This window comes from Ips typographus, linkage group LG12 (genome assembly GCF_016097725.1).
Source record: "Ips typographus isolate SLU linkage group LG12, UJ_Ityp_2.0, whole genome shotgun sequence".
In the NCBI taxonomy this organism is placed as follows: Eukaryota; Metazoa; Arthropoda; class Insecta; order Coleoptera; family Curculionidae; genus Ips; species Ips typographus.
The window spans coordinates 9,826,842-9,843,790 of record NC_138433.1 but is presented as its reverse complement, the minus strand read 5'-3'; the positions used below and the strand labels follow the sequence as shown (position 1 = coordinate 9,843,790).

At 33.2% G+C, this 16,949-nt stretch overlaps 3 long non-coding RNA genes and 1 pseudogene across 3 annotated transcripts in view; 2 read left to right on the top strand and 2 right to left on the bottom strand.

Annotated features, from left to right (window-relative positions):
- Nucleotides 1-16,949, bottom strand: part of LOC145736284 (uncharacterized) — a 96,525-nt gene that overhangs the window by 14,449 nt on the left and 65,127 nt on the right. The window lies entirely within an intron of this gene.
- The window catches only part of LOC145736283 (uncharacterized), a 75,262-nt gene that overhangs the window by 20,183 nt on the left and 38,130 nt on the right, over nt 1-16,949 (top strand). The window lies entirely within an intron of this gene.
- LOC145736139 (uncharacterized) lies at nt 1,157-2,329 on the bottom strand (annotated as a pseudogene).
- Nucleotides 12,931-14,377, top strand: LOC145736617 (uncharacterized). The gene is made up of 3 exons (XR_014180051.1): nt 12,931-13,104; nt 13,169-13,277; nt 13,330-14,377. It is a non-coding gene; the product is annotated as an uncharacterized LOC145736617 (long non-coding RNA).

Sequence of the window (16,949 nt, the reverse complement as noted above, 5' to 3'; positions counted from 1 at the left end):
ACAAGCCAAAATAACTCCGGAGCATAAAATTAAGTCAAAATGCTATCGGCTACATTGCGTAATAAATGAAGGAGAAAAAAAGGTAGTTGAGGTACAGTGTAACGACTGTCCAGCTTCGGAAGGTGGTTGTAAGCACGCAGTGGCCTTTTTAATGTGGATTCACCGCCGCAGCGAAGAACCTTCTCCTACTGAGAAGATTTGTTATTGGAAAAGATCTGTTTTATCCGGTGCTACGGCTACAAAGAAATATATAACCAGTAAAGACTTTGGTGCAACCACGACTGTAATTTGTGACGATAGACTTTTAAAATCCTATATTATTGAAGCAAAAAAACGTAAAGTCGAAAATAGCACTATGAGGTACCACCTAAATGAAAATGATCATTCTATTTCTTTACACACATTAAAACTACATTTCCTATCCGAAAATATTGAACATGGTGCGGATAATTTTATTAAATTTTGCAAACGGCAAATGCAAGAAAAAATTATTGGAAATATAGAAAAAAATACCAGAAATCAATCCACGTATACTTTAAGGTCGGAGATGAGGTACGGCCGTGTTACAGCATCAAAAGCATACGATGCCGCGAAATGCGGTACTTTCGACGGAGTATTGGTGGAAAACATTTTGGGTGCTAAGATTTTTCAAACAGAAGCTATGAAACGAGGCTTGTATTTAGAGGAAGCAGTGTTGAATGAACTGGCAAAAAAAACAAGCAAAAAATTTTACAAAGCTGGTCTATTTCTTTCAAGTGATTATCCAATCTTAGGAGCTAGTCCAGACGCTATTAATGAGGAAATGGTTGTTGAAATTAAATGTCCGTTTTCTGATGGAACTATTTCTAATTTTATTGATAGTAATGGAGACATTAAACTGAAGTACTTGTATCAAATTCAGTTGCAGATGCATTTAACAAAGAGATACAAGAGTGTATACGTAATCGCAAAACCTGATTTTGAGACAAGCAAGAAAATCATATATAAATATTATGAATATGACACTGATTTCGTCATAAAAATGTTAAACGAAATAACAACGTTTTGGTCTCAAGCAGTATTTAATAAAATTTGATAACCTACAGAAAAATTTAATTTTTAAAAGATTGCCGATTGTAATATATAGTTTGGAGTAAAAAAATACAATATTGTAATTTTATTTTATCAAATAGTTTTGCAAATTAATTAAATCACAAGCTATTAACACAATATAGTCCAAATACTTATTTAGGCTTCTATGGACTTGAGCATGAGGTTGAAGAATTGCATATTCCCTTATTCTTGAAATTACTCTTTCAATGTGTATTCTTAAACTCGCAATTCTTTTAGCTTCTTTTACTTTTTGCTTAGAACTTTTTACAGTTGATGACACAGACGGAGGCCTAACCAAAACGTTATTTCCAGCTGCTAAAAATTCGTCTATATGTTTAAATCCACGATCAGCCATTATATGGGCGCCAATTTCCAAGTTTTTTAAAAATCCTGACTCTTCTACTATCTTTTTGTCTGTAATTCTTCCTCCAAATCCATCCGATACATAAGAAATTAGCCCATCAGGAGTACAACTTATCAAATATTTCATAGTGTTGCATTTTTTGTATTCTGACCATGAAAAAGATTGCTATACAGGATTTTGTGGTTTTTGGATAGCTATTTCAAAGCAGTCTATTATACACTGAACATTTTTATATCTCATTCGAAATGGTATCGGTAGACATTTTTGAATTTCGGATAATGACTTCCACTGAATAAACGGTTTAAGGTAGGTAACTAATTTTGGCAAAGATTTTTTAATTATTGCACATACAGTTGAAGTAGACAAACAGAAATCATCTGCTAATATTTTATAAGGAAGATTGAGTCTATTTTTTTTCAGAGTAACGTAAAGTTCACTTTTTGTAAGTTGGCACATTGTAGAGATCTGGTCAATTATAAACATTGATTCAATGGGCACTCCAATATATAGTTTTGGATTTTTTTCAATCACATAAATTGTTCGCTGCTCTACATTTTCCTTAAAATTCCAAGTGTCACTGTTTATACGCTCAACATCACTATGACTACTTATACTTATTTTGAACGACGCAGAAGATCTAGAAGAACTTTTAGACGAATTGCTTATGTCTAGTTTGTCTGGCATTTGTAATTTAGGTTGTTTTGGCTTCTTCAGTATACTACATTGGATCGCTTTGGAAGTGGTTTTTACTTTTAAGTTAACTTGGGTACGCTTGTCAGCTTTAGCAACACGGCAAAATTCACTTTCTTCAGAATGTTCTTGAATATCTGTAGCAGTAATTTTTTCAGAGCAAACTCTTTTTGCACTTGTTGAAGGTTCAAGTTCTCGAAGACGTTCCATTTTTAAAAATGCATTTCTGGGAGCTTGGCTATGCATAGATTTTCTTTGCTTTTGACAGTCAAATATATGTGGGATTACTCCAGGTTTTAGTTTTACTGCAACATTTTTCATTAATTTAAAATACATGCAGTTTTCCATATCTTCTTCTAACTAAAAACAATAAAACATTGATTAGATAGGTACCTACTGAAGTTCTAGAGAGTCCAAAAAACTTACATAATGTCAAAATTTTATTGCTAAAAGCTAAAACGCTCTTATTTAAAATAAACGGGTTTTTTTGCTTGTATTAAACGACACACAAATACCTCTTAAATCATTGAAAAAAAATCTTACGTTAAAATGATCTTCACAACAATATTTTCTTGATTTGCTAGACAAAAAGTCTGTCCTCCTCATAGACTGTTGCCATAGTTTTCGTGCCTTCTCATCTTTGGGTAAAGTTATAAAAACTTTATCCGATGCAGTAAGAGAAGTGTTTTTACACTCCGGCACAACACAGTACTTATAATTATTATTTCTTTTTTTATCATCCATTATCAAATTTCAGTAAAAATACAGGAATATACTTTGGTTTGAGAAGTAAAACAAACACGTCAAACAGTACAAACAATCAAACAAATTCCTGTTGAAACTAGAAATGCGCACGGCCAAGGCGACGCGACGTCCGGGTCCGAGCTTGGCTTGGTGGATCGGGGCCGATGACGTCACGTCTGACACGATCGCTTGCAGCACAGCGCGGGCTTTCATGATTTTTTTTAACAAGTAAAATAGCATCAGAAATTTCTAAAATTTTGCATACACTCTTAAAACAGTGTGGTCTTTCGGAATCCATAATAAAAAAAAATTGAGAAATGAGCCTATTATACACACCCCTATGCAAGACAGAGTTAAGCATTAGATTCGTATTACACTTATCCAGTAATACAAAGTCATCACAGTTTCTGGTACCATGGTCCTGTATATCCTTAAAAGCTACAAACCTATCACAGATATATTAAGGCAGCATCTTGTTTTTTAGTTTAAAAATAAACACATACGAACTAACCAAAATATTTTCTTTCACAGATAACATATTTGAGACATTAAGCATGGTAGCAATTCGCATGGCTCTGTTTTGGACTATCTGTATTTGGTCAATTTTGTATGCCGGCAAACCATACAACAATGTGGAACAAAAAGAAAGATGAGGTGCAGCTATGCTGTTGTACAGTAACAATTTAGTTCCCATTGACAGCTGGTCTCCTATTCTGGATATAAAACTAACTTTTTTTGAGAACTTCCTAGTAATATACTCTGCATGCCGACAGAAATTCAAATTTGCATCCAAAATAACCCCTAAATATTTTATATAACTTTCGTGCTTAATTTGATCATTATTGATAACTATATTTATTTCCTCTATATTGACATTATTCAAGCAGTATTTTTTTCCAAATAAATAAGCAGAACTTGGATTTCGAAGTATTTATGCATAATTTGTTAATGCAAAGCCACTCGAAGATTTTTTCCAAATTACGATTAATAGTTTGCTGCATACCTTCCAGATTTCTCCCAGCTAAGTAAATCATAGTATCATCCGCAAACAACTCTATACTACACCCGTCTATGACACGCACAAGATCGTTAATATATAACAAAAACAACAGAGGACCCAACACTGTACCCTGAGGAACACCATGCCAGGAACAACATACAGAGACTCTGAAACACAATTTTTAAATTTAACTCTCTGTTGCCTGTTGCTCAAATATGACTTAAACCAACTCAAAACATTGTCTTTAAGACCCATACAGCTCAGTTTCTGCAATAAGATATTCCGATCCACCGTTTCAAAAGCCCTTTTAAAATCGAAAAACACTGCTATTACGTAATTACCCCTATCCATCTCCTTTTTAAAAATATCACAAGTATTGACTATTACAGTTTCACATGAGTGCTCCTCACGGAAACCGGATTGATTGACAACTAAAATATTATTGTCATCACAATATTTACATAATTGCTCTTTAACTGTTATTTCCAAGACTTTTTCATAAATTTCAACTGTATTTATTGGCCTAAACTCCTTATAATTCTTTGTATTGAGTATTTTCGCAACAGGAATGATAATTGATTCTTTCCATTTATCCGGAAACTGCCCATAGGGACGCATTGACTACATTTAACAAACGATTACCCACTACATCACATCAAGCAACACCTTCTTTGAGACTCCACTTAACCCACCACCAACGTTTTTCAAATTTTTTAAAATGCCTTTTAACTTTGTCATAGTAAGTTGGTCATATCTTGAGAATTCAGTATTCAATTTGGGGATGTCAAAAATAGCTTCATCTGGGTGAGCACATTGCGGAATACGACTTACGATTTCCTCGATACTATTTACAAAGTATTTATTAAAGTTATGCGCGATAAGCCCCTCATCAGAAGTAGTATCATTTTCGAAACAAATTCCATCTGGTGCTGACAAACATTTTTTTTCGCGCAGAAGCTGTTTTAAATTTTTCCACATTTCTCTAGAGTTTTCTCTGTTATTATCAATCACTTCTAAAAAGTGTCGTTCTTTCTCAGTTCTTATCTGTCTTAACTACTTTATTTCGCATTCTTTTATATTCCTCCCAGACTTCACTATTTCTTTCATTCACTGCCCTCACATATAAATTATCCCTAACTTTTTCTTCGCCCAATTCCTTCAACTTAATGTTTTTGTTACCTTTTAGCACCATTTGTAACTGTTTTTGATGCTCTTTATCAAAACTTTGTACTATAATGCTTTCGTCATTAGTTTGCTGTATGCTTTTGAATCCTTTGCCAATATTCTTGTTTTTAAGTTCAGATTCATGATTTCATGATTTGGGTCATCAATATTTTTCATTTTAATTTTCATTTCATGTCTTTTTATAGCAGGTGGAGTTGTCCATGGAAGGTTGTCTTTGTCCTGAGAAATTGTTGAGTCATTATTTTTTGTTGTCCCTTTGACTGTTGCTTTTTGAGGTACAGTTTTAAGTATGTCGGAGTATCCTGTTTTCCTGGTATGTTCTGCAGTCTCATCATTTCTCTGTATCTCATTTTTTATAATTATGTTGGTCTTTTCTAAAGTGCTATACAGAAATTTTATTCTTGTTATTAGCTTATGTAAATTAGTGTGTGCTTGTCTTAGGTAGTTTTGATCATTGTGGGGCAAGTCTGAGCTGTTTGTTATACTGTCAATTATATCCAGATTATTAAATAGTTCCAGAATAATATCTTCATTGAGATACGTGTGTTGCAGCTCTCCTTCTTGATTTTCAACAAATAGTTATTTGTATACCTAGGCCGTGAAATGGTATTTTTTCGGCCGAAAGAAAGTTTGGCGTCCGAGGCCGTCTTATGGCCGAGGACAACAATCTTGCGTAGTTGCGGCAACAACCTTGCATAGTTGCGGCAACAAGGTTGCGTAACCATAAGCGTAGACGGTGACATAGTGATTGTTAATGTACTGTTTCCCTCTATTTTTTTTTCGGCCGTTTCTATTGACACCGGCCGTAAAAGTGCATTTCACGGCCGCTAAACTACGTGAAGTGAGTACTTCACGTCCGTTTGAAAAAAAAGATGATTTTTTGCAAGTTTTTAATCACTTTTTAGGCCGAATTGGTAAACTTTCTTAAGCTTCAAGGTACGAAATAGCCACCCGTCATGTTTTATACTTGTAGTTTCAAAATAACATGGTCTCACATGTGCTTAAAAATTTAACACGTGAAATCCTATGTTGCGCGTTAAAAAAAACGCGTAGTATGTAGCCTTGTCTAATAGCATGTTAAGTAATACTAGTAATATTTTTTAATAAAGTAGTTTGTGGTGAGTTTATATATTAGTTCTAGAAACCACTTATATGAGACATCTGCCTATCAAGTACTATGATTGTAAAGAAATAATTTTTGTGCTGCTGCAATGTTTTTTTTTTAACAATAAATCGAATTAATAATTAAATACTTAATGAATCTAAATTTTTAGACATTTTGATTAGTCGAACTTACCCCTTTCTATAGATTCTATCTGAGAACAAAAGTAATGTTTCTGTAATGGCCCAAAAATGCCTTATTTCAATTTTTGGGTCTTACAAGCTTATTTTTGGGGTTCGAGGGGCAAGCGCTATACCCTAAATGACACAACCACCAATCTCGGTTCAAAAATTTATTCAGGTTCCAAAATCATAGATAATTACTCAGCTAGATACGGTTCGGTTCCAAAGACTTAGGTCTAGTTAGCAATTCTGGCTTTAACGTACCTTCTGGACATGTTGAGTTGAGTTGTAGTGACAGGCTTTAGATCAAGCGGCTACGTGGTTTCTTTACGAGAATTTTGAAGGGTTTTCCAAACACTTTAGTTTCACAGATCTTGCACACTTAAGAATTTTGGTAGAACTTATTTTGCACTACTGAACATAACTAGAACTTGACCCCTTTGGGTCTTTTTTTGGACTTTAACCAAATTTTCACACTTGTCTTCGGCTTAACGACGTTTCATTTCTGATTGCCCAATTCTGACTGACTGTTTGGCAAAATGGTAGAAATTTACGTCATTCTGGGAGCAGGAATGCGTCAGGTCAAATAGTGGAATCAACGAGGATATAATACTTATAGGAGAGTGCTCGATTCCATGTATTAAAACCGGCACCATATTTAATCGCGACGGTGGCGGCGCCAGGTTCCGCTGGGCCGTACTATAGCTCAGCAAGAGCGGGAAAAATAATAGCGGGACTTTCAAATTTTGTCTACCGGTTTTATTTTTTTTGTAATTCCGATGTGGTGGCTTTATTTTTGCATAAATAACAAATATTGCAAGTTAATAAACTTGGTTATACTAATTCTATTATATAAAGGATTATAGAATAGTTTTTGTTATGGAAAACCATAAAATACAGCCACTATTTTCTTCCCGAAAATTTTCATGCAATCGCATTTGTAGCAATAAATATTGATTATTAACTGATTACTAAATAAAAGTTTAGGCTCGCTTTTGCAAGTTGAACTTTTAAGTCAAACGTAGTAAGTGTAAATACTCGATTAGATCTGAATGTGTAAAAATATAGATATTTACATAAAAATAAAGGAGATTAAAACATCACAGACAACAGAGAATTTAATCGAAAACAACATTTTAACATTTGCGAGTGCACTTGCAAATTATGACATAAAATTGACAGTAGCTTAAATAAAAAAACATAAACGCATGTTGTTAAGTCATATACAGAGTGTGCTCTAATTTTTTAAAAATAAGTAAATAAATGAAACATAATACCCCAAAACATAATGATTTTGCCTTTGGTGTGTTAAATCGTGCAAATTATGAAATATTTGTACATACTTTTAATTTTTTTACCATAACGTTTCTTAAAGATTGCCACTCAAAAATATTTCAGAACAATTTACATTCTGAACCGACACCAAGTAACTATTCTTCCAATCACAGATAAGATCAGTTCATAACACTATCTTAATTAATCTCTCTTAAGTAATAAAATCTTTACAAAAGTTTTTTCAAACAACAAACAGAACATTAAGACTAAAGAGGTAATTTAAAATAGCTTAAATTAACAAAATATTTAAAATAACTAGCTATTTGACTAGACAAGACAAGTGAGATCATGTCAGCATTTTTTTACCTGGTAACAAAATTCATAAACATATTTTTTTTTTATTGAAATTAGGAACAATTCAACATATGTATAACCAACTCTTAATCAATATAAAGTAATGAAACATTAAAAATAAATATCACATTTTTGACTAGATAAGACAATGACAAAAAGTTTATAAATGTTGGAATTTTTTTATCTTTAATTGGTCACATTTTTTTTTATTAGATTGGAAATTTTGATAATTGTCACATCTGAAAACTCACCTTTTAGAATGTCTCGATGTTGATGACAAGTAAACCAACTAAAGTCTAACTGATTGCTTAATATAAGTTTTAGTTTTCTACTGAGATGTAAAATGTGACCATAACTAGGTAATAATGAAATAATAATATCGTAGCTTCTAGCGAGATCACTGACTACTGCTGAAGTGACATATTATAGACTACGTTGTTGGTACCCTGTATACTCTTTAAATATTGTGAGAATGTGCTGTGGCTGGTAGCTATCTGACAGCAAAGTGGCAGAACATTGGTCGCATTCCTCAATTGATCTTACTTTTTTAATTATAAAGCCAGCAACATAAGATAACACATTTGCCTCGTGATCTGTCATGTCTCTTAAGAGTTTAATTGTAGGTAAAGTCACCCCATCAAGCTCGTTTTCTTCTAACAGATCTATGTTAATGAAATCCTTATCTAGTGGTTCCTGAACAAAATCCTGGATATTATCCAGTATTGAGATATCGTCCTTTTCACAGTTTCTATTAGCAACAGGTGTAATTAAGTAAAGATGTTTTAAAGCAGGCGATAAATTGATAACAACTAGGGTTAGTGTTTTCAGAGCCAAAATGTCTAATAGAAGCAAATGTGTTGTTCAATGCATCGTGGTTTAATGCGCGGGTTCTTAGAAATCTAAATCCCAATTTTTTACATTCCTGCCATAATTCTAGGGTGCCTTCAGTGGTTGTTATCCAACCATTTTTAAAAGGCATAACACTTTTGTAATCTTCTTGGGACTGAAATTTCCAACTACTAATTTTGGGCAAAAGCTTTTTCCACAATATAAAATGAGGGGACTTATCAGATAAGCATCTGCGGTATGGTTTGCCCGATTCTGCTTTTACCGTCCTGCCATTGAAAGTGTCGAATAACTGGTCCATATCATGTACAAATTCAGCGGTGTCTACCGCTTGGGCAGGCAATTGTGTATTATATAATTGTGTGCTGGATTGGAGACCATCTCTTCTATTGTAGCAGCGACTGAATGGCTTAATGTTCGAGATGCAATAGATACTTTCATTTTTAATCTGCTATTACTTCTTAGATATAAATATTCTTCTCGTATTCGCTTTAATGACTGAAAACGCTTCTTTTGGTCTATTTGAAAACAATGTCGAATATGTTCCATTTTTGCAGTTTTTGTAATATTATACTGGATGTTATATTTTATAAGAGAATTTCTTGTTGATTTTAGTAAATGAGGAGGATCAAAGATCGTAAAAACTTAATGATTATTTATTAGAAAGTATGGTCCACGTTCAACAATATTCTTTGAAAGCAGTGTTATGGCAGCACGATTAGTTGCTGCCTGATCACAAACAGTACAGAGTATTCGTAAACCAGCCTCTTCAAGTTTAATTATAACATACTCAATTAATGACTTCAGTTCTGAAGATTTAATACAATCTTTCGCAAAGGAAAAGGCGATTGGTTGCTTCTACGATTTATGGAGGCCGTTGACCATAAAAACTAAAGCATGGTTTGCTATTTCATTTGTACGACCTAGTGGTCCCAAATCCACATATCCAACCACTTTGTCATTTCCTCTGTCAAATGTTAGATGTTCTGACAGTGATATTTTATCAAAGATTAAAGAGCAGTTCCTATCAATAGCCAACATTTTTGAGACTCTTTTTGACACACATTCTTGAGCAGTTTTTGAAGGGTACTTTTTCCTGGCAAGAAAAACGATCTCTGTAAAAATGTATAGCATTTTGAGCCTTGTTTACAGATTGCCAAAGCAAAAACTTTGTCAGAAAATGACCAGGAGGGCCGTTTGACTTGGATATTAGCAATCGAACTTTGTAAAAAGCCTGCTGCGGTACAACCTAATGTGCCTGTAAGATCGCTAAATAAATTGCTTCTTGATAATGTCTGTGCGTATTTGAATTTGTTTCTGCCTTCCTTAATCTTAGTTTTTTAATTTTGAAATAACTTTTCTTTGGGTTGTATTTAATTGGTACAGTAATTTTTTTCGTGGACTTAGGTTTTTTACTCTGGTTTCGTTAATACTTGATAGTAATGATTGTCGTCGTCGTTTAGGAGTATTTGGTTTATTCTCACACTTCATCTGATTAATTTCAAAGGTTTCTTGTTGAGTCAGATTCAAAGTGCATTGTTTAGTGATTTCAGTAGGCTCTTATATGATTGATGATTCAGGTGTGGTATAAAGATCTGAACAAACAGAAAATGATGTTGATGGCAAACTTATGTCAGTGTGTAAATAACAGTTTTCTATTGTAGGTAAGGCATACTTCTGAAGCCGCTTTTTCAAAGAACTAGTGAAGTCTTTGTCATTGAAATCATCTTCACAAACATATGCACGTTCTGAAGAAAATTCTAAATTTAATTTCTGAAACCATTGTTGACGTCTTTCGGGATATTCTGGGGAAAAAAAAACTTTTTGTTTTTGTAATTTGCATCAGTGATGGGACTATAAAATTGATTATATATAAAATGACTTATATCGGAACTTTCCTGTATTCATGATAATTATTTTATGGCAAATTTTCTTCAATGACACGAAAAGCCAGGAAAAAGTACACAGCCACAGCACAAACTTACCTTAGTGACCTAGTATGATCTTATCCTAGTTTTATTAAAATTAACATTCACTCTCCTCTCTCCTCTCGATTTCACCATTATCATTATACTAATAGTCACTTTATAAATATGTACAGGGTGCTGCATTTTCGATGGTTTTACGGGGAACAGAGAAAACAGTAATAGATAGAAAAAAAGTAGCATACGTGTTCTGATCTCTTTTTCTGAGCTGAGATGACTGGCGAAAAGTGGGCGGCGCAAACTTCTTTTGTTTCAAAAATGGTCATTTTGGAACCTCCTCTGTATTTCATTTGCTATTAAAGTTATCAAAAAAGGAAAAACGGTTTCCGGTAGAAGTTTTGACGTAGAATCCAATGGCGTAGTCAGTTTTTTTCTATTACGTTTAGTTTCTGACATATGACAGTAAGTTATATTTTTTTAAATGGAACACCCTATATATTTTTACGTCATTTAATTCTGTTGATTTTTACCTTTTCAACGGTGTATTACAACATATAAGTTTGTAGAGGTTAATCCTGTTATTTTAAAAAAAGACCTTTGCTAAGCTAAAAAAAGGCCAATTTCTAAAATATCAAACAAAATCGGAAATCATATAAACTAACACATCAGAAAATTAAATATTTTAAATAAATCTTATTAAAAATCTAAGTTACAAACAGTTCTACCGTCACTTTAATAAGAAAAGTAGCCATTTCTATTTTCTACTATTTTTAAGGTGGAAGTTGAAAAAACTGTTTATAAACGACATGTAACATGTTAATATGAACATAGCCAAATTTTTTTTCGACTGTGAGTATTTTTATACATATTATTTAGCACTTTTTTGTTAAGGAAACACTTTTTTTCTAATTACCAAGATTAGCGTTTACAAACTAATATGTTTTAATATACCGTTGAACAAGTAAAAATCAACAGAATTAAAAGACCTAAAAATATATAGGGTGTTCCATTTAAAAAAATATAACTTACTGTCATATGTCAGAAACTAAACGTAATAGAAAAAAACTGACTACGTCATTGGATTCTACGTCAGAACTTCTACCGGAAACCGTTTTTCCTTTTTTGATAACTTTAATAGCAAATGAAATACAAAGGAGGTTCCAAAATGACCAATTTTCAAAAGCCCCCCGTATCTTTGAAACAAAAGAAGTTTGCGCAGCCCACTCTTCGCCAGTCATCTCAGCTCAGAAAAAGAGATCAGAACACGTATGCTACTTTTTTTCTATCTATTACCGTTTTCTCTGTACCCCGTAAAACCATCGAAAATGCAGCACCCTGTACATACATCAGATCCACAGTGACCATTACAAAAAATCCTGTTGAAAACTATCAGCTCGACTAGCCTAGACCCTTACATAGGCCACACAGCAGAGATGATTTTCCTAAAAACAATTTTGTTTAAAATTATTTCTTTAGTCTGAATAATAGTTATTGCATAGGTACTTGTATAAATAATGTAATCCTGTCCATTATTTAATAGTCCCAATTGATCAGAGTCATTTGTTGATAATGTCTCCATTATCACTTTTGTTTCTTCTCCAATGCAGGTTGACTTTTAACTAGAATCCTCCTCTTGGTCACATGACAACAAAATCCCTTCCACTACCATTAGACATTCTTTTTCTTCACTGCCTACTGCTTATTGGGTTATTGCACGGGTAGAAAGGAAAAGTCTTCCTTGTTTTTCTATGAAAAGCAAAAACTTGGTTCTACACTTTTAGTAAATAATTTATTCTTCTTTGATACTTACCAACAAGTTACAACCTCCAATTTTGGACTGTTTTGCAAAATGCAGTTGGCAACTAAACGCACAAATAGAAATGCTTTATAACTAACAAACTTTTGATTAATTAGATCACTAATAAATCCGAATCTGTAATCAGCAGTAATGATGATTTAACAAAATCAAAACCACAATAATCCATTGACGTATTAAATATATGGACCGGCCTTATAGTCTAATTCCCATGCTAAGCGTGCGTGCCGCCGGGTGGAGTAAGAGAGACAGAAACTAGTACGAAACAACATATGAAATAATCACGTGATGTCAACATAACCTCCATTTTACTTTGCATTATTTTTTCTTTATTTTCTCACAGTCGGTCAAAAAATTAGCAATTTTGTGGGCTATTTGCTTATCAAAGTTTATTTATTAATTTTTTATGGTGGTTGGATATTTAAATCTTTATAAACTAATATGCAGACAAATCTCAACTATAAACTACACATAAACTATTCCTATAGAGATAGGTACTACTTAAATGGTATTAATATCTTTAGGAAAGGTAAGTACTACTAAAAACTATTATTTATAATGCGCTTTTTTGTCTTTATATAAAATGTTTTTAGAGGGATGCTTACTTTGAATAATCCTATGTGTGAGTACATTCCGAAACACCGAGGTTGAAAGTAAAAGCTAGAACCAAGTCTAGAACACATAAGGACAGGAAGTTCCTAGGTATATTTAGAAGCTTTTTGAAATCTGGAAATTATCAAGTCTTTAATTATAGGTAATTGAATTCCTCCAGCAAGTAATTGCATGGATATTCATGTATTTCACTTGGTTTGGTTTATTATTATGAACCACTGAAAGAAATAATTGAAATATTTCCAAACCCCAAAAGTTTAAATTCTTATAGCTTACAAATACCTAATAAATACATACCTACAAACCACAAAAGCCTATTTAATCAATAATATAAAGCAGAAGCAAAGTACTTGCTGATGTTACTTAAGAATAATACTTTAAAGAATACATAGGGTAGGCATAAGAGAATGCGTTGTGTGCATAAGAGATGAAGAGAATGCCTACTAGCAAATGCAATTATAAAAAGATATCAATGGATTTTTCTAATTTTATATTTATAAGGTAACTTTCAGTTTCGATCAAACATTTTAGTCTAATTTTAAGAATTAGTAAAATTTTGTTTGTATATAAGAATGTAAGTAAAAAGAATTTTCTACATTTCTCTATATGAAGATCTATATGAACTTTTCGACATTTTTGAGTAAAGTAAAGTAAGTAAAGTATTAAAAGCTCAAACATTATAGATCATATATGCAGGTGAGTTCGTTTTTTAAATAGTCTAATTTTATATTTTAAAGGCCTTTTTGTTTCTATTATAAGTATTAGTATGTTGTGAAAACAACTTAAGAATCTAATGTATGCTGTAGAAAAGACATTAGTACTGTACTGATGTTGAAAATGGATCAGTTTGGTATATTGCTGCCTAACTTTTATTTCTGACTCAAATTTCAATATGATGTAATCTGATCGTAAAATAGGTTTTTAAAATTAATTTTGTCAATTGTAAAATATGTCCACATAGCGGGTCTTGGTCATGACTGTGATCTTTTAACGATGGAAATAAATTTAACATGTCTAAATTTCCTAGAGATGTCATTTTTAATAATAAATCATAACAATACAAATTGGGCATTGTCTTAACTACCCCTTCATTTGCAATGCAAATTTTCACAACATTGCTAGATGGTTTTGTTAAACGACCTCTATTTTTTCTCGTCAGCAAAGACGATATAGATATATTATCTGTAGTAAGCTCGCGTGCGCATATTTCACAGTTGATTTGCCTTATAAGTTTTGTACTTTTTTTCTACTTTCAAATCCTGAAATATATTCTACAACATTAGTAGTATATAAAGAATTAACTACATTACTGAAATGTTGTATATATTTATAATATATCTCATCATCTTCAACTTCAGTATCTGTATTATGATCAAATGCAGAAAAACAGTCCGAGGTAGTTGTTTGTTGAGAGTTTACTGTAAAATTTAGTATACTGGTGGCATCTTGTGCCAAACAGTTGGCGGAATCAGGCGATTTAATTTCACAGTGTACCAGTAGTCTTTTGTAGGCTGACTCAAATTGAAATGCTGTGGAATTATTATTAAATCCTCCTCTGGAACGCACAGCAGAGAAAAACATTTCTAGATGATCTTGGCTTAATTTGTAAGTTAGTAAAAATTGTAATATATTATCGCATACGACCAGTTCATTAAATAAATTTTGTACACTTTTTAAAGAACTTATTAATCCTAAGGAACCGGTTTTTCTAGATGACTGAATTAACCTCTCACCATTTAAAGTTTTAAGCCAACTTAAATAATGAAATGTGTTGTCTACAAATTAATTTAAGAAATTGGCACTATTTTTATTTAACGGTCGTTTATACTTATTCTTACCTAAAAAATTTCTTGTATTCAATACGTCAAAAATATTATTAATGTGCCTACAAAAGGTTGTAGTTGCTTCGCTATTTTGAAAACCAGGTAAATTTAAATCTTTATTGCAGAAGTCTATCGCGTCAGCAACACTGGCCCTGAAAGTTTTGGCCGCTAATTTTACTCTCATTTTTTCTGTAGCATAATTGACGTGTCTTTGCCTTGAATCTTTGTTCCCGCATGTAAGACACTCTTTTCTTGAAGATTTACAAGTTCTTTAAAGTATGCCCAAGAAATTGTTGACTTTTCGTATTGCATTCCACCCTAATTACCCAAAGTATTCCTACATAATTTTATCATATGGCACACATGTCTAAATTCACATTTAGTCATAAAAAATATTATCAGTTTATATATTTCATAAACAACACAAAGGTAATTAACTAGGTTATTGCGTCTAATGCACCGCCAGCAGGTCACCGGGCAACCAGGTACCAAACGCAGCGTCAGCAGAAAAATCACCAAACCTTCGAATGTGGAGCACAGAACAATATTGGTCAGCACTTATTATTTTCACTAGTTTATAACGTTTGTAAATGTGTATAAATAGTTGTTAACTGTTAAATAAAAATCAGTATTAATCCAACAGCGGTTCTTACTCAACCTTCCAACCTAAACTACAATAAACTACCAAGTGTCCTGAGCATTCTTCCTGAATTCCATTACAGGAATTTTACATTGGTCCTTCGAGCAAAAACCAACTGATTAGAATTCTCTCAAGCCTGTGCGGTGCCCAAGTATACCTTGGGTGGGATTGGTTCTTCTCAGTTAATTCCCTTTACAAATAAACACACATACCTTCCTTCCTGCTGTAACAAGTGCCTTGCCTGGTTGCAGCATTCCAAACTGATTAGAATTCTATCAAGCCTGTGCGGTGCCCAAGAATACCTTGGGTGGTAGTGGTTCTTTTCAGTTATTCCTTTCTATAGCAGGTGCACTGTCTGGTTATACAATTCTTGACCAAATCATACCATCCCCAACCAAACAAAGAAATCGGTTGAGATACCAGCAAACAACAAACAACAAACCCAAACAAAGAAATCGGTGGAGATACCAGCAAACAACAAACAACAAATCCAAACAAAGAAATCGGTTGAGATACCAGCAAACAACAAACAACAAACCCAAACAAAGAAATCGGTTGAGATACCAGCAAACAACAAACAACAAACAAAAAAAAAAAAAACCACCTACTAAAATCATAAGAAGAAGCCAGGACATACAAACCTAGAAGAATGGAAGAAGCCAACGAACTCGCCAAGGCACAAGAGACCTTGGGTAAAAAATTAAAAACCCTATTTACCAATTACAAAAAAGACGCCCACGAGAGGAAAAATGAACAATATTTTCTCAAGAAAACTGCAGAGTTCGAGGCCATTTGGGAAAGCATTGAAGAAAACCATAAACAGCTTATAAAGCTTGACGTTCCGACGCATCCGTATTTCACAACCAGTTATTTTTGTCAACTACAAGAGCTACTCCAAGAAATTACCAAACATATTTCCGATTCCAAACAAAAGTTTCTTCAGGCAGCCAAACCACTCGCACAACAAGAAGCCTTATATTATAATCCGAACCAGTGTCAAGAACCGAAAAATCGTTTAAAAGAAGAAGGGGTCCGAGTACACCAGAAGAGTCAAACCTTAAGAGACATCTCAACGGAACTAATCAATGAGCAGGCTCGAAGCCGATATCAGTTCCTACTAGAGAAGTTATCCAAGCAATGGGACGTTATCTCTGAAATATACATCGAGCTTCAAGTTCAGGAAATTGACCATACCATCAAGAATCCCATACAAGACCTTGAAAAGCAGTACGAAGAAACAGTACAAAACCTACAAGACAAGATTCAAGGAGTACAACAAACTGTGAGACAATGCAATAT